At 35.7% G+C, this 26,881-nt stretch overlaps 1 long non-coding RNA gene across 1 annotated transcript in view; it reads left to right on the plus strand.

Moving 5' to 3' along the window:
• The first annotated feature begins 5,217 nt into the window (after positions 1 to 5,217).
• The window catches only part of LOC138698039 (uncharacterized), a 36,293-nt gene continuing 14,629 nt past the window's right edge, over positions 5,218 to 26,881 (plus strand). The window contains exons 1-2 of the long non-coding RNA XR_011331665.1: positions 5,218 to 5,831; positions 21,243 to 21,309. This is a non-coding gene — a long non-coding RNA (uncharacterized lncRNA). The remainder of the gene's footprint in view (positions 5,832 to 21,242; positions 21,310 to 26,881) is intronic.

Consider the following 26,881-nt stretch of genomic DNA (forward strand, 5'->3'; position numbering starts at 1 on the left):
CTCAAAATATGATATTCGCCAGCTCTTATTTCTTAATCAGTACTCTCACGGCAAAACAAACATGACAGTGATGTTGTTTTGGAGTCTGTACTAACACAGCCATGAATGGTTAGACGACTTACAACTTTTATTTGATAAGCTGATAAGTGATGAGAATATTGAGTGAGGAATACATGTGAGGGTCTTGAGGTTGTAAGGGAAGGAAGAAAGCAACTATTTGTAAGGCGGAAAAATTTTCTGGAAAAATAATACATAATGGCGAATTTTCCATCTCACGTTACTATATTATCTTCATACACTTACGTTAATAAATCTTTAAACCTGACATAAAGAAAATGTCCTCGCTTCACAGCTTGTGAAGTACTCTTTTAACTCATTTCAGTAGCACTCCCAACTTGCTGATACTGGCTTTCAACGTTTTCCAATTAAACTATATATATATATATATATATATATATTTAAATTCAAGCTTAATTTATGCAATTATTATTAATAATGTAAATTTATATTAATATACAGCAAGGAAATGATTCCAGTGTAAAAGCCTCACAATGTCCTATTGCATGTAATTGGGAGTAAAATATTTCTTTAACATTTGTGCGCCAATGGTCCCAATAATGCTTGAGGAACAATGAAAGAGTATTACTTTGAAATAACCAGTACCTACTAAGTAAAATGAAATACTGTGTTCGTTTTTTGTTGTTTCGAAATTACTGCAATATTTATATTTACAAATACTGTATACAAATCATGTAAATAAATTATTATTTACAAACGACTGCTTTGTGAATTGTAACTGAGTAAGTCTATTGTTTCTTGTGTTACAATTATTGTCAAATATAGACACTGACAATAATTGTGTTTTTTCCTTCTGCTAAGTATGTTTATAATGTCCAAATGTCAATTTAATTGAACACTAGAAGGGCAGAATAGATTCTTGTACATCCCTCCCGCTAAGAGCTGGTAAGAGCAACACGTGAATGACGCAATCTGCACAGACCGGCGTTCCGCGCACATACACTGCACTTTCAGTGTCTGATTTCTGACATGCCTGATGTAATGGATAAGAGTATTACGATGGACATTAATAATACAGTTCTGTACGTTAGTGTTAGGTAGACAGGCCTGTGCTATACATGAAAATGTAAAAAAAAAAGTCTCAGTTACACCAAAACACTTCTGCCTGAAGGCAAAACAAAATTCGGAGACTTAATAAGAGTGAAGAAGAATTGAGAGAATCGCTTACGAAATAACGTAAACATTTCAGCGGTTCTAACAAGAGAAACTGGCATCGAACACACTGAGCGACTTGCCAATAAGAGAGTTCGAAGTTACCAGGCAAGAGAAAGAGAAAAGAACACTGAACGTACTCAGAGAATTAACGAACAATGAGAGCGTATTACTAGAGCATAGTCGATAGTTAATACGCAGTAATAGTAGGCCTAAGTTAGCATTCCATTACGATCTGAATTTCGATTATATTCATTTTAATGGTATTCAAATAGGTAAAATGGATAAATATGCAATAAATGCAATGCAAAAAAAATTGACACAAACGGATTATGTTGCGCTGCTGCAAAAGTTCCTTCTAGAGATTCAAGAACTTCCACAATCAATTAAAAATTTACTTGTAGTAGTACATCCGTTATCAACATACGTTTTAAATAATATAAGACAATACTGTACAACACCTTATTCCAAATGATATCGTTTGGTGTAAAAAAGGTACACAATGCTTTCTTCCAGCTGGGAGTAACAAACTCTCAGTTATACAAATTATTCTGTTTCAGATGCAGATCAATTGTCTCTTAGGTCTAATATAGTACCAAGCTTAAAAGTACGAGCAGAATTAATTGAACAACTGCAGAAAGTATTGCATAGTAATAACAGTTACATTCATAGTTTAAATACAACTTAGAAAATAATTCCGGAGGAAATGACTTACAACTTAAAATAAACTAATGTTTCACGAAGTAACAACGAAGCTGTATTTGAATATGTAACAGATTTAAATCAATGATATTTATTTCTTACAAGTCCAGCGAAGCGCACAGGTGTGACTAGTAATAATTAAATAATTATTATTTTCTTGTTAGCATATTATATTTATTGTATAAAGATCTATTCCAACAATTTCCAATCACTTAAAATATTCTCTTGCTTAAGTTCATTTAGTCGAAATGGTTATAAACTCAGAAATTGTTATTATATCCGTGTAATTAAAATTAAATTATGGTTTATTTAACGACGCTCGCAACTGCAGAGGTTAGGCCTATATCAGCATCGCTGGTGTGCCGGAATTTTATCCCACAGGAGTTCTTTTACATGCCAGTAAATCTACTAACATGATCCTGTCGCATTTAAACACACTTAAATGTCATCGACTTGGCCCGTGATCGAACCCGCAATCTCGAGCATAGAAGGCCAGCGCTATATCGACTACGCTACCCAGGTCGACTTATATCCGTGTATTAACCGTTGAGTTGCACTGAAGATATGTTCTCTCGATCTCAGCCAAGGTTATGTCAATAGGCCTACCATCTAATCTGATATTAGAGTCAGAAAAAAGGCCTGTGCTCAGTTTTATCGGGTGAAATTAAATGTTTTATAAAATTAAAAATGTTTAAATATGCCCTACAAATGTGTAAATATATTCTATCATTATACAACGAAATATATGAGCAAGGCGACTGGCCCGAAGATTTCACGGAGACAGTGTTGCTTCCAAGACCGAAGAAAAATAATGCCAAGAAATGTAACGGGTTCAGGACTATCAGCCTGTTATCACACTCGGCGAAGATTCTTCTGCGACGTTCATATTCTAAGATGGAAGAACAGTTGGAAGAAGAGCATTTTGGCTTCAGGAAGGGAAAAGATACGAGAGAAGCAATTGGATTGGTACGAACAATCGGCGAAAGCTATCTAGAGACGAATAAAGAAGTGTATGTGGTATTTGTGGACCTAGAAAAGGCGTTTGACAGAGTGGATTGGAATAAGCTGATGGGAATCCTGAAGAAAATTTGCGTGGATTGGAAAGAGTGGAGGCTGTTCAGTAACCTTTATATGAAACGAGTCAAAATCAGGATAGGAGAAGAAATATCAGAAGGAAGTGGAATAGGGAGAGGAGTTCGACAAGGATGCCCTTTATCACCTATCCTGTTTAACATCTACTTGGAGGATTTAGTGAAGAACTATTTTGAGAACATGGGAGGAGTGATAGTAAGAGGAAGATTTGCTGATGATATGGTGTTGTTAGTAGAAGAGGAAATGATACTAAGGGATATGCTACTAGAGCTAATAACAGCTGGGAGCAGTATGGAATGAAGATAAATGCCAACAAGACGAAAACCATGGTCGTAGGAAGAAAAGTAAAGAAGGAGACTATATTTTCCTATAGCTGATTTCGCATCCAGGCCGCGGCCGTGAAGTAGGAGTAACGACCGGTATTTGTACTCGGGAGTAGTTTCGAAATCCGCTCAGGATACCTTGGTTGGTTTCATGTAGAGATCCTCCACATTTCAAGGCCAATCTTCAGTCTAGTCTCGCCAATACCATCCCGCTATAACAAATTTCATTGACGCTAGATAACCGCGTAGTTTTTTTTTCTCTTGTACGGAGGAGGGACACGAAGGCTTACATTGCAGCCTGAGGCTTACCGTGCTTACCACTCCTATTCTTGTGAATGACTGGGTAGCGGAACGGTCGCGTTCTTGTACAAGTACAGCACGCCGCACCGTGAACTTAACCCGGGCTACTGTATGGATGATGATATATGAATTAATGATGGCGAAATATGTCCGAGGTCCAACGCCGAAAATTTCCCAGGAATTCTGCTTCAGTTGGTTGAAGGAAAACCCAGGAAAAAATCCCAAACAGGTAATTTGTCCCAACCAGGATTTGAACCCGGGCCATAGCCAGGCGTGCTGACCATTACTCCACAGCGATGGACAACCATGTAATTGATACAGCGTCGTTAAATGACAGTATAGGAAGTACAGCTTCTTTCCTAGATAATTAAATTGATTCGCTTGTTCTAGTGTAAACTAACAAATAATTATTTTTGCTCTGACCAATTTGTTATGCATAAAAGTAATTTTAGTTTTATATAAGTCTTCTGTCCGCACGTCGGCGCCGCCTTGGTTATGTGGATAGTGCATACGTTTTCCATCCAAGTGATCAGTGGTTGGATTCCCGGTGTAGAAGAGATTTATCTTCAGTTTAAGAGACTGGATGTTCGTCTCTTGTCATGTGCTGTCTTTTGTTGCCTCAGTGGTTGGCCCTGTGCCGTGTTGACGACACATCCAGCGAGGCCCGCAATGTGTGTCTGTCAAGCAGGGTGCGAATTAAGATTCCTAATGGGGGGGGGGACAGAATCCTAGATAGAGAATACCATACATAAAATTATTATTATCTTCATTCGATACGGCTCAACGCTTGGTCGCACTGAGTTGCTTGTCTTGCATCCTGATTATAATAATAATTATATCCATGAGTAGGCTTAAGATAAGATGTGTAATTCCTAAGTTATTGATTGTTGTGAGCTTGCCGGTGATGATAATACATCAGTATTATTTTCTTTGCTTACTTTATACTTTATAAAGTGCATATACTCGTATTGAAATAATTATATTTTGTGAGGGAGGATAGACCGAGCGAGCTAGCGGCGTGGTAGAGGGCTGGCCTTGCATTCGGGAGGTCCGGGGTTCGATCCCAGGGGCCGGCAAATGCCGGGATTGTACCTCTTGAAAGTCCGGCCATGGACGGCGATCCTTCCTTTAATCCTTTCATATATGTGAGTGAATGCTGTGTAATGTCTTAAATGTTTGTGTTGTATCCGAGGTGGCCCTGGCATTGAGCTGATCCCTCATCCGGGGAGGCCCTCCATGTCCTTGTGTGGTCAAAAAAGTATGTATGTGATCCATTAGACTAATTCCTCTCCCGACAGGTCGCGGCCCTGTAAGGCCCGTGTGGCGTGGGTCGTATAAATGTACCTAAAAGGGAGAGGATAAACTATGGTAGAGAGAGAGAGGGAGGATAGAAGTTATCCCTGGCAGGGATGTTATTATGAATTTATGAGAGGGGGATAACTTTCCAACAGGGGGGAAATTCCCCAATCCCCCCCCCCGTTAATTCGCACCTTGCTGTCAAGTATTGGCTAAAAGATACTGTAATACCCTCGCCTACACCACATTGGACTTATAAGTCGGTATGAAAGGATGAGATAAAACATGCGTTAAATGAATCAATTGTTTCTAAAACAAGGCTTTAATGGCGTTCCGCTAGGATATCCGCATCATAGAGCACCGTGCTACCGACGGTTTAGCCTTCGGGAAACATCGGAAACAACACTCTTCGACGTGATTACGGGCTATAACTGAGCACAATTCACGGAAGCTCACGAGACTTCAGAACTTGAGTGTGGGACGGCGATTCCATGTAGGCCACCATGTTAAACTGTCTACAAAAGAATAATACTACGTGTACAATTTGAGTGTACTGGACCGCTAGACCATAACGTTGTGAGGGCTGTGCTCCCTCCCAGTCCGATTGTTACGACAGTAACACTGCAGTAATATCCGCTATAAACAGAGATGTACGGACTTTAAATCCTACCGTTTAAAGTCAGTGTGGTTCTAAGCCGTGTTCATATTTACATCCTGCTAGTACAATATGGAGCTCGGTTGATAAAACGTCGGTAGATTCCAAGTGAATTTATAACTCTGCTGCTAAATAATTAGTCATGCAGGTTGAGGCGTAGTATCAGCAGTGCGTGAAGAAGTCGGAATTGTTAATGCTGGCCAGAAAGAGTGGGGCTACGGACGCGTGCAGAGGTAAGTTCTGGTTTACAGTTCAAAGCTCTTCTCTGTTAGAAGCTAAACGCAACTGAAATTAGCCGTGGGTTATGTTTATTGTTTAGTTTAAGACTGCCATAAACATGTGATTACAACATGACCTTCAATTTATTTATGTGTGGTGTATTGTTTACACAATTTGCGCTCGACGCCATGTTGATAAGTACTAAAACATTCACAATGATTGTGATGAAAGCAACAATAGTAATGATTATTGAGTGTACATTCATGGAGTTGTTTAGTAATTTCTTTGTATTGAAAGTACAATTTACAATAAACGGTAAACAGGATGATAGCGAAATGCGTTAAGGAGAGTTATTTTAATTTCGATGTTATTAATATTCCGAGTGTTAAGATATCCGAATTGAAGGGTTCAGAACCATAGTGGGCCAAGCGCCATATACTAAAACCCTAGAAAACAAGGGTTAAAATGAAGTTATTACCACAATTCAATGGAAACATATAGCAAATAATATAAAGTACACACATTAAAACTAAATGATATGTCAATCTTCATTAAACTATGATATTTACTTGACTTTAACCCTTGCTTTCCCCGTTTTTAATAAATGGCGCTTGGCCCACTATGGCTCTGAACTCTTCAATTAAGTAGTAAATAATTTTCATTGTGCATCTTGAAAATCAGTTCACGCATTACGATATTCGCTTATTGAAGTTTTAGAAAATATTTAGTAAATTTTATTGCATAGATCTTTTAACTTCAGTCTAAACTGTTTTTCACCACTTTCTGAAACAGACTGTCTGTTAGCAAACGATGGATATTGTGCTAATTAAGTCTGATGTGGAGATAAATTAATATTAAGGCCTCTAACAATCGTTAGGATTATTTTCTGCTTGCAAAATATTCAGCAGGAAATAATCGTTACTTCGAAGTGAGAAGTAGTTTTGGAAAATAGGTTTAGCCTGCGTAACTAACAATAAGTAAAAATTGGAGAAGAAACCCGTAAGTGATTAAGATAAAATTATATTTGAATTAATATTTTCCTTGAATTTCAATATCGTATCGATGCTAGTACAATGAAACTTCTGACATTTTATCTGCTTATTCCCAGATCAATTAATTTGAAAGTACTAAACGGGAAAATATTCAATAGCTAAAAATAACGCCTGTCTTCAGAAGAATATTAGAAGACATGACAACACATTCTACGAAAAACGGTATTTATCGAAATCTCTAACTTGGTATAATTTACAGCAAACTTATGAACACTAGTCCACATATCCTCCTTCTTTCGATAATATGATATAATATTGCATGTTCCTCTTTAGTACTGTATTTAGCGATGATTGAGCTTGTGGCTAAAAATACAGCAGACGCTGTTTCTGTCCCTGACCATTGAGGTATCGATCTTCCTCCCACTCTCTAGATCTAGGGAATGTTAGTCTGTTGGTTAACGTTCATGAGTTCATTCTTATGACTTTGAACAATATACTGATTACATGAATTTGGAATGCCACAGTTTGGTGATGCAGCGTAATAAATCACTAGAGTAGAAACAGAAATCACTGATAACAATGGCGGTGATGATTATGAAAATAATAATAATAATAATAATAATAATAATAATAATAATAATAATAATAATAATAGGCCTAATAAGGGTGGTGGTGCTGATGGTGATGAGACAATCTATTGTTAATTTTATTTATTTATTTTATTGCTAGTAAGTTTGAAATGAATACAAGTTAATACAATATGAGATAAACTAGCCCTCTCCTGAATGAGTAAGACTCGTGCTCAGGAGGGGATTCCAATACAGACAAAATTAAAATTAAAGTTGAGAGTGAATACAGATTAAAAAATGTTTAATATGTTTAAAACCAAACTATAAATCCAATACAATTTTTTTATTTATTTTTTCATTAATTTGGACAGAATTCGTGGTTAAAATTATAACAGAATAAAATTTGTTTAATAATCTGGGATCTTGACTCATGCTATGATAAAAAGCTGCATTGGTTTTACACTTAGGTTCAGATAAACGCAGAGGATTCATATTTTTAGTTCTATATTTATGTATATACCCTTGAAAATTATTCAGATTTTTGTGAAAATATTTTAATAAAATAAAGTAATAAATTTATTTAATGTCGAAAATTGTTAAATGTTTAAACAACAATTCAGTTGAGTAATCTTTCTGCTTTTTCTTAAACAAATGTTTAATATTTTTTTCTGTAGTAAAATTAACGGCTAGGTTGGATTTATAAGTTCCAACCCAACCTATAATACCATATATAAATATAGACTGAAATAAAGCTAAATAAATTATACGTAAACAGTTAATTGAAAAAAAAAATTCTTAGGACAACAAAGTAATATAATGTTTTACGTAATTTATTACAAATATAATGAATATGATTATTCCATTTTAAATGATTATCAATAATTATACCTAAGTATTTAACCTCATTAACTTCATTAATAACTGAACAATTGCAATTTATATCGGAACAGTCAAAATTATGCATTTAAATTTTTAGTGTAGATGAAATTGGTTTATTACCTTTATATTTAAAGTAAATGGGATAACTATGGTTTTATCTTTATTAATTACAAGTGAATTTGAATCGAACCATTTTTTATTAATTTTAATCATATTCTAACCATATCTTAAACAGAATAATAATTTGAAATCCTGTCATGATTAGGATCTGACAGGTTCTGGCTGATATGTGCATCTATTACCAGGCAGTATATCTCACTTGATATGTATCAGAGGAAGAATATTGTTTATATACATCTGAAGTCTGATTAATGTAATATTATGTTTCTAGTCAGCGATGTATGCAATGGAAGGGAAAAGGAACTGGCCGCCATAACTATTATCTCCTGGCTTAGTTGTCTCATGAGTGGCCTCACTTATGAAGCTCAAATTTCTCTTCGAACTGTTGACTTAATATCATAATTCGATTAGTTTTAGCGTGAAAATCTAGCTTTTGTTTTCATTAATATTTTACAAAAAAAAAAGTCTCGCTCAGAAGTGGTACAGTTTTTTTCGAAGGGAAATTTCTTTTCGTACGGGTACAGTGGAAGCTCTTAAGTTCGACATTCTATAGTTCGACTACTTACGTAGGAGAATTAGACACGTCCCTATATGGGCACTAAGAAATGGGTTTGCCATTTGAATGGAAATTGGTTCTGTGGCTTGTAGTGATACTTTTGTTAAGGAAAACAGAATATTTTATTGATTAGGACATCAATATTTAATCACTGATTTTAAACTAATGAACTTTTCTTTTTCTATTTGAGAACTGTGCCGTTTGTGAGACGGAACTGTCGAAACCCACTGTGGTACAGTACTAGAAGCGCATACACAAGTCTCGGGGCGGGCAGGAAATGCAAGTACAGTACTGTATTCGTTGATGGATAACCAATAAGAATTTGTATTCATTTCACCTGCCACACCTACTACCCTTATTGGACTGGGTCAATGTAGAGCATCTACCGGCCACTGAACGAATATTGCACACTTTTGTCACTGCCAATGTGGCACTATAAACCAATTTTCTATACTTTTATCACAACCACAACACATTTAAAATCTTACTGTACCATATATAGATAATTATTACTACATTAACACATTTAGTATAGGGTTATCACGAAACATGTAAAATGTAATTAATATTGTGAAAGTCGCCATTGCTTTTTCTTCAAATTAGTAGTATTAGTACGGTCCACTTCCACTAGGTGGAAACCGACACGATTGGCAGACCCGGCAATACATGGAAACGAAATGATACTAAATGTGACGAATGTTACTACAGGTGTGTAGTATTATGTGACAGGTTAGGTTAGGTTTGATTAGGTGTATATTATGTGACAGGTTAGGTTAGGTTTGATTAGGTGTGTAGGTGTGAGAAAGGTTAGGTAAGGTTTGATTAGGTGTGTATATTACTACTATGTTGGCAACACTGAAACCCACTGTTACATTAAAGAAATATGGCGGTATTCTTCGTTCACGCACGACGATTTTTGTATATAAGTAAGGTACGTATTTAGGGCGGGCTGGGTGGGCTTACAGCTCTCCCAGTGATCACATCAATTATCTATTACTCAATACTTTAAATCCAAGGCATTTTGAAGGTATTTTATCAAGTTCCTGTAGTGGCCGGGACATAAGTAACATTTACCTTGGACTGAAATTTCAATTCTGTTCGGTCGAACTTAGGGGAGTTCACTGTGTGTCTTTTCGAATTCATTCTTTTTGCAAGTATAGGCCATTCCTTTCGTGAAACCTACCTGCGCGTCAGGGGAAGAAGAAAATGGACTGAGAAGCTTCCCTTCCTCGCTACTCTTGTACTAGCTCACATATCCCCACCACAAGGTTCTTACTGTAGGCTACGGCGCACTCATGTGCATTTGGCTTTACGAGATAACGAATGACCTACACAATATAATGGTATTTTTTATGGCAGGCCTAAGGGGAATTTGAGTTGCTAACAGAGATAATCTTGTATGATTGAATGCCAATTTAGTATAATCTCAAAATAATAATAATAATAATAATAATAATAATAATAATAATAATAATAATAATAATAATAATAATAACAATAATAATAATGTCTCATCACATGGATCACCTATCCTAACATGATTTGGATTTTTTTGTGGTTTAGCAAGTTTCTCCAGGTGAATGTTGGAATAGTACCAGTTTCAAAGAAGCACGATCCGCCTTCTTCGCAACCCAAATCAATCTTTCAACTTTTTATATCATCATCATAATCATCATCATCATCATCATTATTGACGCTACAACCCTTGGTAGGCCTGGGCCTCCCTTAATAACTGTCGCCATCCGTCTCTATCTTGTGTAGTAGCCTTCCAATTCTTGCACCCCAACTTTCTGGCATCCTCTTCCACTCCATCAATCCACCGCAAGTGCGGTCGACCTCGTCTTCTCTGACCTCCCGGATTTGTTATTACAATTTTTTGCGAGGTTCACTTGGGTCCATGCGTATTACATGTCCTGCCCACCTCAATCTGCTAGTTTTAACTGTATTCATTATGAAAGAGTGATGGAACGGAGAAAAATTCTCTCCGGCGCCGGGATTTGAACCCGGGTTTTCAGCTCTACGTGCTGATGCTTTATCCACTAAGCCACGCCGGATACAATCCCGACGCCGTTTAGAATCGTCTCAGATTAAGCTCCATCTCTTGGGTTCCCTCTGGTGGCCGCCCTCTGCACTACGTCATAGATGTCTATGAACGCAGGACCGAAGTCCATACATGTGTTGAGGTGCACTCAGATGAGTGACTGATTGGCCGGGATCCGACGGTATGGTATTCATTATATTTGGCTCTCCTAGAAGTCTATATAATTCATAGTTGCATCTCCTTATCGAGAGACCTTCCTCAAATGTTGGACCATAGATCCTTCGCAGAATCTTTCTTTCGAAAATCTCCAATCTTTTACATATATTATATCATCTTCCGCAAGATCTCCCTTATACCCGTGACAATATCGCTCCGACAAATTTTCTGTCTAGCGGGCATGACGGAGAAGCATGATATTGTGGAGAAATTTGTAAATAATAATAATAATAATAATAATAATAATATAATAATCGCCATCGTCTTCTTCTACTACTACCAGACGGTACATCTCACTTGACAGTATGTGTCAGAGGAAGAACAATTGTCTGGATGCATCTGAAGTCTGATTAGCAGCTAATCGGCGATGTATGCAATGGCGGGGGAAAGAAACTGGCCACCCTGCCCTATTATCTCCTGGCCTAGTTGCCTCGTAAGTGGTGCTTTCTTGGTATCACTTGTGAGGTTCAGACCTGTCTTCAGACAGTTGACTAATCAACAACATCATCTCATAGGTCTAATAAACACTTCCCCATCATAGATATACCATGCTTTATATTCCAGACGTCAGGAATTAATTGCAGGGATTTCTGTCGGCTACTTGTAAGACAGAATGTATTTAACACAGGGAGTTCATGGAGTTAAATGCCAGATTACTGAGAATAAGCTGGCGTTATGGGCAACAATGAATATGGTGTATTAATGTAACGATAAATAATATGGAAATAATAGACTATTACTTCATCTCTATGCCTTAGGCTTTAAAGCTGGTTATACCAGGTGAATGCAGATGTAGTGTAATTAAAAAACACGAGAAATTTACATTTTTAAATGTTAAATTTGTTTTCTATAGTGACAAATATTTGTATTGGATAGAAGTTTGTATCTTTGAAATCGAAGTATCTACTTGCTTCACATTGTAATAAAATATGTCTTATTTTCAGAAACAAAAGACAAAGAAGAAAAGACGATTAGAGTCCTAAATTAGAATATCCACATTCCCTTCATATTAGCTCTAAAAGGGTTAGAGATTGTAATCACAACACGGTTTCCCTTATTTTCAGGAAAGCAACATAATAAATTAAGAGTAGATTGAAATATCCTGGAAATCAATTGACTGAGATCAGTTATTATCCGCACATTTATAATCTAATATTATTATGTCGAGTATATAAATATAGTGCATACATTTTATCTTTCCACACTCGCTTGTGGGCAGCTGTTCTGTGTATTGCCGCTTCTACTCTATTTACACGAACGTGGAAAGGTAAAATAAATGCACTGTATATTTTGCATAGACCTACTTCCACTCGGTAATGAGTTTTGTAATAATATTCTGGGAAAATTACACAGACAGTAACAGTATATTCCTACTACCAAAAATAGTAATTAGAATAATAGTAGGTGCCAAATCTAGGGAATCGTGTAGGACTATTTAAAAAAAAAAACTACAAATAATGTCCATGGCTTGTCAGTACATTTTTTCATTAATAATCTTCTTCGTATGTAATCGTGAAAACTTTGGAATTAATTCAACAGTTCATATCATAAATACGCGTCAAAAATGACTTTCATACTCCATAGGCAACTCTATCGAGGTACCAAAAAGGAGTGCGCTATATGGCATTACAAATTTTTAATAGCCTCCCTAGGGATATAAAAAATGAAACTCAAAACATAATATTATTCAGGGACAAATTAAAGACGTACCTAAATTCTCACGCCTTCTATTCTGTAGGTAAATTCATGACATTCAACAACGCTTCATGAAATTGATACTGAAACTTTGTGTTGTACTAGTAGATTATATTGTAAACCTCTATATTTCAACTAGACTGTGACTATAAATTAAGACTTTATAGTAGTATTAAGTTTTTTGACTTGTTCCATATTATAGCTGTGAAGCAATGGACGAATACCATGGAATGTTAATAAATACAATACAATACAATACTACTGCGTCACTAGGATCGAATGGACGCCCTTCCCAATCTTACTCAGCTACCCTGTCGATTAAGGTAATACTATTGAGCCATAACGTGTATAAAATATGTTCAATTTTTGCACCAAGCGATAGAAAAGTACGTAATTATAAGTTTCAATGAAATATTCAAATTTGAAAAATGAATAAATTGATACCCGGGTTCATTCTGACTCCACGTCACCGGAATGAGTTCATGCAGTGAGTCAGGTTGTGAGGTCTATTATAAATATGAATATAGGTTCTTCTAGAAGGATAAGAAGAAGAAATCGATTTGCTTAACCCATTGATTAGACTTAACGAATATTAAACTGTTAGTCGAGAGTTAAAAAGAAGATTAAAGAATATTCGTATATGCAGCTTGCATATTTATTTGTTGCATTTTGTATGAACGTTGCAATTAAACGTTGTATAAATGTGGGAAGCAACGCAGCCTACAATAACTCGGAAACTCGGTCAGGGCTGAAATAATTTAGACCTGCCAGCAAACTTGTGTTGCAATCATATAATGTTAATGTTTATGCACTGCATACTGGTTGTTATCAGTAAAACGTCACTGTCCTTTGAATATATACATACAAGCCACCGGGGTAGCTCAGTCGGCAGAGGTGCTTGCCTTCTGATCCGGAGCTGCACTCGGACATGGGTTCGATTCTCGCTTTGGCTGATTACCTGGTTGGGTTTTTCCAAGGTTTTCTCCAACCGTAACACAAATGTCAGGTAATCTATGGCAAATCCTCGGCCTCATCTCGCCAAAAACTATCTCACTATCACAAATTCCATCGACGCTAAATAACCTAGTCGTTGATACGCCGTTAAATAACCAACTAAAAGATATACATACATACATACATACATACATACATACATACATACATACATACATACATACATACATAAATACATACATGTGTAACATTCATGTTACACAAAAATGATTTGACTGCAACGATAAATCTTTAATACTTAGTCGCAGGTTCATTGCCGCCCATACATAAGCCCGCCATCGGTCCCTATCCTGTGCAAGATTAGGCCTAATCCAGTCTCTATCATCATATCCCAACTCCCTCAAATCCACTTTAATATTATTCTCCCATCTATGTCTCGGCCTCCCCAAAGGGCTTTTTCCCTCCGGTCTCCCAACTAGCACTCTATATGCATTTCTGGATTCACCCATACGTGCTACATGCTCTGCCCATCTCAAACGTCTGAATTTGATATTCCTAATTATGTCAGGTGAAGAATACAATGCAATAAATCTTTAATAAAAAAGTAAATAGGCAACATCAATAATGACTGCATAGGTCATGTTTTTTAACACTATAGCCCTATATTTGCAAGATTTACAAGTCATGTTTCGTTAATCCGTAATCCAATAACAGTAAATATGGTAATCATTCTTTAAAATCATTAAGAACCATGTGCATTATGGATTTCATAACATGCAATTTTTACTGTAGATAAAAATCTCTCATTCCGGTATAGAATACTAAAAATGGTGACAAGTTTGTGAAATATTTACGTGTCTTTTTTTTAGGTTATTTAGCGTCTGAATGAAATGAAGGTATTAATGCCGGTGAAATGAGTCCTGAGTTGTTTTTAGTTGGTTATTTAACGACGCTGTATCAACTACGAGGTAATTTAGCGTCGATGAAATTGGTGATAGCGAGATGGTATTTGGTGAGATGAGGCCAAGAATTCGCCATAGGTTACCTGGCATTCACCTTACAGTTAGGGAAAACCTCTGAAAAAACCCAACCAGGTAATCAGCCCAAGCGGGGATCGAACCCGCGCCCGAGTGCAACTTCAGACCGGCAGGCAAGCGCCTTAACCGACTGAGCCACGCCGGTGGCGAGTCTTGAGTCCAGCACCGAAAGTTACCCAGTATTTTCTCATACTGAGTTGTGGGAAAACCCCGGAAAAACCTCAACCAGGTAACTTGCCCCGCCCGGGATTCGAACCTGGGTCACCTGGTTTCGCGGCCAGATGCGTTAATCGTTACTCCACAATTGTGGGCTTGAGATGTCTAGAAGTCATTTTTCTTACATTAACTTCAATAAAATTTAATATTATATTAACTAAATTTTCTTCAAACTCTAATTTATAAAAATGGAGAAAGGTTATTTTTGTTATCATTGTTTAGTGGAGCTGCAGACAGTTAACTTTTATGTGATTTATGTTGTTATCTACTGATATTTATTTCTCCAATTGCTAATTACCTACGAAGTTATCTTCCTCCTACTTCAGATTTGGAGTGGACTTTTTCTGACTTTTTATGTTATTCGTCTGTGAGTATAATAATAATATAGTTAATACCGGGCGTGTACATACAGCATTCCCTGTAATTTCAGTATTACCCAGGTCACTGTCATAAGCACAGGAGCAAGTGACCTAACATTCGGTCTAAAGTACAATCATTATTCCTTTAGTCGGTTATTTAATGATGATATATCATATACTAGGTTATTTACTGTGAACGTAATTGGTGATAACGATATGGTATTTGGCGAGATGAGGCCGAGGATTCGCAATAGATTACCTAACATTTGCCTTACAGTTGGGAAAACCTTGAAAAGAAACCCAATCAGGTAATGAGCGCAAGTGGAAATCTAACGCACATACAAGCCAGTGACTTGTAATCATTATTCATGTCCTATATTACTCTACAGCGGCTTTTATCAAGAAAGAGAGTTCAGTGTTAAATTTTTGCAACCACATAAATCGGATCGCAATTTTTTTACCATAATTAACTAAGGTAAGTAATATGTTATATAAGACATAATTCAACTTCCTGATCACTTCTCCCAGAGATCACTTCAATCCATGCATAACTGCGTAAATTCCGCAATTACATATAGGCAACCAGAACTGGCATTAATAGGCCCTAGTAGAAAACAATATTCGTTTTTTCAAGTTTTAACGAAGCTATATTAACTACAAGATTAATAGACTTATACTTCTTAATTTCAATTCAGGAATCCGCCCCTGAGCACGAGTTCTACTCTTTCAGGGGCGACCTAAAGTTTTTTTGTTTATATTATATTTTATGTTACAATTATTAGCAAAATAAATCAATAAGTAAATAAATAAATAAATAAATAAATAAATAAATAAATAAGTAATTAAGGAAGTAAATAAGTAAATAATAATAAATAAATAAATTTAGCTTCGATAGAGTCGGTGAGACAAGATGGTATTTGGCGAGATGAGGCCAAGGATTTTCCACAGATTACCTGACATTCACCTTGGAGAAAACCCCGGAAAAAACCCAACCGTGTAATTAGCTCAAGCGGGAATCGAAACAATGCCCGAGCGCAGGAGCAGATAAACATGTTATCGCCTGAGCTACGCCGGTAGCTCAATATCTATTGGAATGCAAGGCAGAGGCGAGGGATTTGTAAGCAAAAGTAATGATTTTTGTTTGTTCTTCCACTTTGGCTCTAGGCAGACTTGACTTAAGCAATTATATTGTTTTTCTGTGTAGCGTATATCTGTGTACCTCAGTGAGTTTTCTGTTTGGTTTAGACTAGTTACTCTCGAAAGCATCTTTCTCGAAATAAAAACTCTTTATTGAACAATCACAGCATGTTTAATTATAAATCCAGTAACCAAGAACACAATAATGTATTATTAAAAGTAAAGCAAATACACACATGTGCACACATGATGATTTTAAACTGTAAATCACTGTCATTCAGGTACAATGGTTGTAGCTGGTTCTATACCTTGTACAATGTGGAATATTGCTGATAGGATCTAGTTTAGTTTTTATTGATGATTAATTTATTGATTTAGTCTATATGAAAAATTCATGACGAACCAGCACTTAGGTTATTTTTTGATCCATTATATTAAGGGGTTAGGTACAGCTTAAAGGAGTAAAATTTTGGAAATATTCAACTTTTTTTTTTCCTCCATTACTCTGTCTTGTACAATAATGAAAATTAGTATGTGTAAAACACTGTCCTTCTGCTATATGATAAACATATTTTTACAATTAAAAAAAATTATATATATATATATATATATATTTTTTTTTTCAAAATTCAAAGTTTACTGTGCAGTGATGAAGCGTTTCCCTCATAACTCAAAAAGTATCCAACATTCTGTGATGATTTTTTTGTACGTATTTATGCAGGTCATATCTAAAATATGATGCAAAATCACTTCTCTACCTTTGACAGAGAGTCTGATAAAAATAAATTCATTTAAAAAATTGTCAAATATCTAACACAAAATAAAAAATATATTGTTTATTAAGGAATGTAGTTGAAAGAGCATGATACTGTAAACATGAGTTTCAGCAATAACATAAACGAGAGAGAACATGAAAAAGATAAGTTTATGAGTTATGAGGGAAATACTTCATCACTGCACAGTGAGCTTTGAATTTTGAAAAAAAAAATTAACGTTTTTTTTTTTAATCGTAAAAATATTTTTTTCATATAGCAAAAGGACAGTGTTTTACACATACCAATTTTCATTATTGTACAAGATACAGTAATGGAGGAAAAAAATGTTGAATATTTCCAAAAAATTTACTGCTGTAAGCTGTACCTAACCCCTTAACATCTTGGCGTATTCTCACCCACTCTGACCTACTGTGCTAAAGTATGCTGTGTATTTAATGTTTGCAAGCAACTCTACATACCTCTGGATCAGTCTCCTCCGCATTTCGTCGACCGGTGATCGGATAAATGTTCACGATAATGGAATGGAGTTATGTTGACGGAATGATGTCGGTGCGTTAATTGGGGAAAGAGAGAACCCCCCGAGGAGAAATAAATAAACTGCGACCTTGTCCAACACAAGTGTCACTATGTGGTTCAGTTTTACGTAATACATTACACATATGTAATCACAGTTTTTAATAAAAATTTAAAAGTAGAAAAACAGGAACAAATTATGAATAACGTGCGCCAGGTACAGTCTTGACACGAACTATGAAAGTTATAGGCTACTGTTTAAGGATGTTTAACTCTTATTTTCAATACATTACACATTCCGCATCAAGAGAGTGAAAGGATTAGTATTATTTGATGGAGAAAGCAAATTCGGCCTATTTTAAGATACTTTTCTCGAGAAAAATAGACTAATAAAAGAGTGCTGTCCTGAAATAACAAATGCAAACCCTTACAAGTATGAAGCCAGCATGCTATCGCGTGGCTACCCTGTTCCATAAATAAATGTATAAATAATATTTAGAAGTGTCGTGGTGCTATATTTATCATCCATATTACTTAATAAGGTGAGCTCAGAGGCCCTATATTACCAAAGTTAAATTAACCATTTTAAGTATCTTTATCTCAGTAAGTAGGCTATTATAGGCCTAGATATCTCTATGAAAATGTTACTATAGCCGCGACGCTGCTATTTCCGGCGTGGCTCATCTTCTTTGTTTACGTCTTAAGCTGGCCGCGTTGTTGCACATTGCCGCCGAGCAGGACAGTATATTAATTAACAGCTGTTTACGAAATGTGGCAGCAGTGGAAGTGCATAACGTCATCAGCGGCCAACAACAAGACGTGCACGTTTAAATGTAACCGAGTCGTGATTGGCGCCGTAAATAACAGCGACGTGGCTATAGATACTGATTCTTTGTTTTAAAAATGCTGAGCTATTGTTTAGAAAATGTAGCCTACTTTATGAAAATAATAAGTTATGAGTCTCTTTGTAACCGGCTACGAGTACTTAAAAATGATTATTTATTATTTTAAAAGTGCTGAGCTTTTGTTTAGAAAATGTACTTTATGAAAATAATAAGTTATGAGTTTTTTTGTAACCCACTACGAGTACTTGTTAAGAAAAATGAGTATTATTTTAAAAGTGCTGAGCTGTTGTTTAGAAAATGTAATAATAATAATAATAATAATAATAATAATAATAATCCGTGGCGCCACAGCCCTTGAAGGACTCAGACCGACCAACCGGCTGCTCGCCTCACGTTCACATGCCGAAGCAGAGGTGGACGATCATCCAACCAGATTGGAGGTATCGTGTAGTTAGCACGATGATTCCTCCAGCCGTTATAGCCGGCTTTCGCTACCTATTGTAGCTCTGCAAGTGCATCACGATGCTGGGTGGGCACCGGTCCCATACACTGGCCGAAATTTCATGCGAAACATTTTTCCCCCATGAGGTCGTTTAGAAAACGTACTTTGTCAAAATAATAATGCGTTATGAATTTCTTTATAACCGACTACGAGTACTTTTTAATAAATATGAAATTGCATTAATATTCATGCACAGCAAATTTTTTTATCAAAATAACCTGAAACTATAGAGATCAGCTGTAAGCTGTAAGAATTTCATGCTTGTAACTGTCTTAGTTTATGAGGAGAAGGTACACAGCCTATATTATAAATTTTCAACTTCCAAGAGAATGTGCGACGAAGTACAGTAATTATTACGAAAACATATATTTTCAAAAATACGGAATACTAAATTTATTTTGAAAATCCAAAACAAACTCAGTCATTATGGTCTTCAACAATGCCGCCAACTTATGAAACAAACATTCAACTACAAAAGACGTCAAACCACAACCTTTCTTACCAAACAGTTTCAGAGATGTTTTTATATTTATGCAATAGCACGGGATGAGAAAATGGAGTAATTTGACACATAAAACGTAGTATGTAATTTTATTATAAACAGTTTAATTAGATTTTTCTATAAATTATATACCAAATTAAGCAGAAAATTCCAAATAATTATTTGGAACAAAAAAAAAAACAAATTTACTTCAGTTCAGTTTGTAAGAAAAATCGAGCACTGTTTGCTCCAAGTTCATGAAGCTGTTTTTTTTTTCTCTCGATTCCACACATCAGATCAACACGTCGTCGGATTTCTACCTAAGACAACACTGTGTCTGACATTAGCACAGTACAAACATCTATGTTCTAGGCAAATTTCAACTCAAGATTCTAGATTCCGTGCAAAATCAAAACTGCATCTGAACGGCTGTATTTACTACTATCAGAAATGATCTCTATCTGAATAATTCCGTTACTTTTCTTCAATTTTTCTAAGGATGATCCCACTTATTACACTTTTCTATAAGCAGTAAATTAAAATAAAAAAAATATATTCAAAAGCGTAAATACAATTACGTTGAAGAAAGGAGGCAGTAGAATTATGTTTAAAAGATAATCAAAGAATTTACTTATTTATTTATTTAATGCAGAGGTAATTGACAAATGTAATTAACCTTACAATGACCTAAAACAAAAGAAACAGAGAATATACAAAGACAATTGCAAGAGTAGAACTTAAAAGTAAATAGTTTAGAAATTCATCATTTTTTTCTGGCCTTCCAGTAGTTTATCTGTCCACAAGACTGCTAGCTGAGAGTGATGAGCAAGAGATAATCAAAGAAACTACCACGCATTTATTTATTTAATTTCCATTAAAATAATATACTGTTGCTCTTCCATTTGCAAACAACTCCCTTTATTCGTGTATTGGAGCTAATTTAAATACTTTCTGTTCTGTCCATTGTAACATATAACCCGATAAATACATTGACTCTTACTCAACACTGCATAACGGAAGCTAGAACCGTGATCCGGAAAGAGATCAAGTAATGTCGATGACCTGAGTTCCAAATGATGGGAAACAGACTGGTGAACACATGCAGCGCAATTCCCACATGTTTTAGGAAGAAAAGCTACAGTGAGTTACGTGCTTCTTTAAGTCCATCTCCGTGTGGTTACGTGTGCTGTGAAATCGCGAATCTCTATTTTAAATAAGTTAAAGTCGATGTTTGTGTATGATGTGTGAGCTTATGTGGGAAAACAATTTGCATAATTTCAAGAAGAGACCTTCTCTATTATTACGGTAATAATATCGTTATCGCAGTCTTCAAACATTGAATGGAACTAAACTGAATTGTAAAGACGTGCTTTAACCATTTTTCGCAGTCGAACTCATTAAAGTGTTTGTTAAGGATAATTGCTACTGTATGTAAGAGATTTCTTACACTTTTTACAATTGAAAAAAATTACTCTCAATAGTAAAAGTCCCTAATTTTGTTTACCATATATCATGTTTTATTATGTTTATTTTCCAGAAGAAAGGAGATAATTTCTTCTACAGCTACACAGTGATCGACTTGGGCTATGCGTGTTTTCCTTGAGGTAGGACCTGATTCTTTTTACGCATGCGTGCTCGATAGCGTTCTCCGTATGAATGTAGTTAATAATGAATTTATCTCATTTTTTAAATTAAAGTCATTCGTCCCTTTCATTCGTGTTTGCTATAATCATTAGTTATATTACACATTTAAAACATTTTCGATACTTCAATTAAGTCTTAGTAGTATGTTCTAACGTCTAATACGCACGTTTGACGATTCTCTACGCCAGTGGTTTCCAAACTGCAGCGTGGCTCCCTGGAGTGCAGCGGAAGGCTCTTACTAGCATCATAATTATGCGCCATGATAATAGCCGGCGCGCTAGTGATTTTTAATTAATGTATCCATAATTTCAACTTATATTTTACCGGGTCTTCACAAACTTGTATACAAAGACAGCCATATCCATAGCTTTTTGGGGAAATCAATGCAAAGAATATCCATTAGTAAAACAGACACAAGCAAATGCGATAAATTGTTTCACTCTAAAAACTTCTGATAGAGGAAAAGGTGGCGCAGAAATTTGTTTATAGGTCAAGGGAACCGTGAACTCAAATCATTTGCAAACTTCTGACATACAGTATAACTTACTATTCAAAGATAATGAAATGATGGGGCGAGAACAGAGCAATGGTGATATGTGACTGTAAAGTAAAAAGGAGTGCGATTCTTGTTTGAAAAATGTGCCAGAGTCGTTTTTCCGCCACAAATATTACATTATCCATCAGACGCTATTTTTGAATGATTTACTTCACGGCTCTTTATCAACTGCGTCTGAATGAGATGAAGGTGATAATACTAGCGAAATGAGTCCAGGGTCCAGCGCCAAAAGTTATCCAATATTTGCTTTTAATGGATTGAGGGAAAGTCCCAAAAAAATCTCAAGTCGCCCTCGGTAGCGTAGTTGGTATAGCACTGGCCTTCTATGCTCGAAGTTGCGGGTTCAATCCCTGCCGAGGTCGATGATATTTAAGTGTGTTTAAATGCGACAGGTTCATGTCAGTAGATTTAATGGTATGTAAAAGAACTCCTGCGGGACAAAATTCCGGCACACTGGTAACGCTGATATAACCTCTGCAGTTGTGAGCGTCGTTAAATAAACATAATTTAATTTTTTTTTAAATCTCAACCAAGTAGACTAACTTGTCCCAACCAGGATTTGAACCTGCTCGGTTCACGGTCAGACATGCTAATCGTTACTCCACAGCGGTGGACTCAGATGTCATTAAACCACTCGTTCTTTTGATGACAAATCGTTAGCTGATGGAACTAAGGAATAATACCGGTATTAAAATATGAAAATGATTGATAACCATTGTAACAATAACCATCATCATCATCATCATAAACTCATAATTAACAACATACAATAGTTCAGGACATTTAGACCTACTGTCATACAAAGTAGTAGGCCTATTCCATTTTAGTTCCTTGAAGAAAAAATATAATCGAAAAATGCTCTAAGATTAGTTATCGACTGATTGCAACATAACTTTGTGTGCGGCTTTATTCCAAAATCACAAATTTCACTTGTTATTCCCTCCTTTGTGGTCCTGTGAACGAAGCACTTCCCAGATAGTAGCTTATCTTCCTGAACCAGAAGCTCTTATGGCCGGGTCGGTAATTTCTGAAATGGAATTATCTGGAAAGAGTTCCCTCCTGCCCTAACTAAAACGAACTGTAGTAAAAATGGGGAAAAATAACGTAACGGTTATTTTAGAACAGTTCGTTGCTTGAAACTGTTCCAAAATAACAGTGTTGTTCTGAGCTAGTACGAAATACTTGCCGTTACAAAATACTCGTTTCACTTTGGAACTACATTATGACAAGGCCTGTTCCATAGAACGGAACATATTTGACATTATTGGAGGCAGAAGAAGGAATCCTTTCGTCACTGAAAGAAATGTTAGAAACTAAAGTAAAAAGATAAATAGTAGGCCTAGAGATACGAAGAACTTCTTTGCAAGAATATACAAAGTATCTTGAAACTGATGTTATTGAGTATAGGATTCTATCAAACAATTACTAACATAATGCCGTATTACAGTATAGTAACAGTATTGTGAATTTTGTCAATGGAGATGAAAATACATAGGTTAAATTTTATTTACAAAAGTTTTCCATTTTTAGTTTCATTACCAATTCTTGAAATTAAACTAAATTCTGTTCAAACATGACTTTATTGTAACCTTAGTGAGACAGTAGAGAATGTTGAAGATTTTTTATTTACAAAAAATACAAAAATAAATTTTTCTGTTTCATTACAATGAGATTATTACTCTTCATGACGGTATTATGAATTTTAGCACGGCCGAAATGATTATAGCTTCTTTTTACTAATTTTTGGAGAAATTGAGCACCATTGTGAACTTCAGCTGGACAGAAGAGGATGAATAGGTTAGGTTTTATTTATCATTTGGATTTACTTCGATTACATGATCAATTTACAAATAATTTAAAATTACATTAAATTTCTTGCTTCGAACAAACCCGAGCTACGAATTCAGTCTGGTATTAGAAAACAGTATTCTTTTCCACGAATTCACATCTCAGTTCATTATGACGTCATACTACATCACATGGCATACAGGGAAGTATGTGGTCATTTTATCATCCAAGATACCACTGTTCCATCAGATACTAGTTGTAACGTACGTTCCAAAATACCTGTGTAGTTATATATGGTGCTGTTATTTCGGAACTGTTATATGGAACCTAGTATTTTCAAGAAACTGAAGCAGTTGGAACTGTTACAAGAAAATAATTTTTCCCATCTCCAAACCGTAGGTTGAGAAATTACTGTTCACGTTAACAGCACAGCTGATTTCTGCTATGTTGGCTATACTAAATATTTTTATACTCTTATCTTACTTTCTTTTCATGTTGGTTTATTTTAAGACTTTTTTTCCGACTCAATTCGAACGCTATAGGCTATGTATTACAGAGGCATACATACCTATGGATTGCTGCTACGTTAATAGACTATGAAGTTCAGAAAGTAAAATGAATTATATGCATACACAATCGTCCAAAGAATGAAGGTATGTTATCACATTTTTATATGTTATATATGTGTATATATATATATATATATATATATATATATATATATCATTACTTTTGTTTCTGAAGAATTTTAGATAAGGGCTCAAATAGCCAGAGTAGCTGACGTGCTCTTTTTAAACCCTACTAACTAACTACTGTATATCATTACTGCGTATTATTCTTATGCAAAACATTAGGTGAAACATAACGGTTATTTTTATTATCAGTAGGACTCGTGACTTTTACTATGCACATATTGTTTTCCTCTCTGTTGGTCGCCCATTACTTCTAGCCTAGTTGGCACACTTATCTGCATTTTACGACATGCAGTCTGAGAGCAAACAGCACGAAACAATGCAGCAGAATGAAACCATCGACTGCCTGACAAATCCCATTTTTCTTCGCAATTTGTGTTATTATTTGGTAGGTATAGGTCTAACGTGAAACAGAAATTTCATTTCTTCTTTATTTTCTTATTATACTAAACAGATTCTAATGGGGCAAATATGGATTTAGAGATTTTGAGGAAATACACATTTTTGCACGATCGAGGTTTTTTGCTGTATTTACAGTTATTGCTCTTAGACCTTGAAAGTTAGAATTTCCACACAGAAACTTGTTGCTAGGGAAAACATTCTTCACAACATAAAACTACACTGAAATAGACCCATTACAGTGCACTTATTATTACTTAGTTACTATTACAGTGTAGTTTTTCAAAGGCTTTGGAATAATAGTGCTCTAAATTTTCAATGAAAAATATATTGTATTTGAAATTTAAAAAATATGATTGTGCAAAAAATATTGTACAATACACGTTTATGCTATCTTAGCATTGTAAACAGGTTGTTACTACATCCAATATCGTTCGTAACCCGCTTATTATGGCACGTGTGCCAATAATAGCAATGACGTATGCCCTATGACGTAATACCGGAACGCTTGGGTCGGGATGCATGCAACTCGTATATCTTGGTTACCGCTTCTACGCGCCGTGTAACAAGAAATGAAATCTCAAATCTTTCAAATCTCTAACAATTTCGTATCACTTTTGTAATATCACATAAAACAGTTTTGTGATTCAGAGAAGCTATATGAACAAAATAAAGGAACATTTGTAACATAAAATTTGATATCTAACCTATAACTAGAGTTTGTAATACCTGCAAGGCCATCCATTTCTCTTTATTCAATGCCAATGCCAGGCGAAACTAATCGATGCGAACATATAAAGACTTTGTAAGCTATGGATGATTTATAATTTATTTCATACAATTTATAATGCTAAGATGCCATAAAGTGTTGTATCCAACTCATGGACAATCTTATTATGACACTCGTGAAAACTGTCGCACGAACGATAGTGAGTGCCACAAACATTCACTCATGCCATAATCATCAAGATTATCCACTTGTTGCATGAATAACTATTGTGAAGCAGTGGCGGCTCATACATATTTAATGCATAGTGCCAAAATCAGTGGTATATCCAGGATACCCTAAGGGGGAGGGCAACTCTTTTTCCTACTATAAGCAATAATAATAATAATAATAATAATAATAATAATAATAATAATAATACAACTTACTTACAAATGGCTTTTAAGGAACCCGAAGGTTCATTGCCGCCCTCACATAAGCCCGCCATCGGTCCCTATCCTGTGCAAGATTAAGCCAGTCTCTATCATCATACCCCACCTCCCTCAAATCCATTTTAATATTATCCTCCCATCTACGTCTCGGCCTCCCTAAAGGTCTTTTTCCCTCCGGTCTCCCAACTAACACTCTATATGCATTTCTGGATTCGCCCATACGTGCTACATGCCCTGCCCATCTCAAACGTCTGGATTTCAAGTTCCTAATTATGTCAGGTGAAGAATACAATGCGTGCAGTTCTGTGTTGTGTAACTTTCTCCATTCTCCTGTAACTTCATCCCGCTTAGCCCCAAATATTTTCCTAAGCACCTTATTCTCAAACACCCTTAACCTATGTTCCTCTCTCAGAGTGAGAGTCCAAGTTTCACAGCCATATAGAAGAACCGGTAATATAACTGTTTTATAAATTCTAACTTTCAGATTTTTGGACAGCAGACTGGATGATAAGAGCTTCTCAACCGAATAATAACACGCATTTCCCATATTTATTCTGCGTTTAATGTCCTCCCGAGTGTCATTTATATTTGTTACTGTTGCTCCAAGATATTTGAATTTTTCCACCTCTTCGAAGGATAAATCTCCAATATTTATATTTCCATTTCGTACAATATTCCCGTCACGAGACATAATCATATACTTTGTCTTTTCGGGATTTACTTCCAAACCGATCGCTTTACTTGCTTCAAGTAAAATTTCCGTGTTTTCCCTAACCGTTTGTGTATTTTCTCCTAACATATTCACGTCATCTGCATAGACAAGAAGCTGATGTAGCCCGTTCAATTCCAAACCCTGCCTGTTATCCTGAACTTTCCTAATGGCATATTCTAAAGAGAAGTTAAAAAGTAAAGGTGATAGTGCATCTCCCTGCTTTAGCC

This window comes from Periplaneta americana, chromosome 4 (genome assembly GCF_040183065.1).
Source record: "Periplaneta americana isolate PAMFEO1 chromosome 4, P.americana_PAMFEO1_priV1, whole genome shotgun sequence".
Taxonomy (NCBI): Eukaryota; Metazoa; Arthropoda; class Insecta; order Blattodea; family Blattidae; genus Periplaneta; species Periplaneta americana.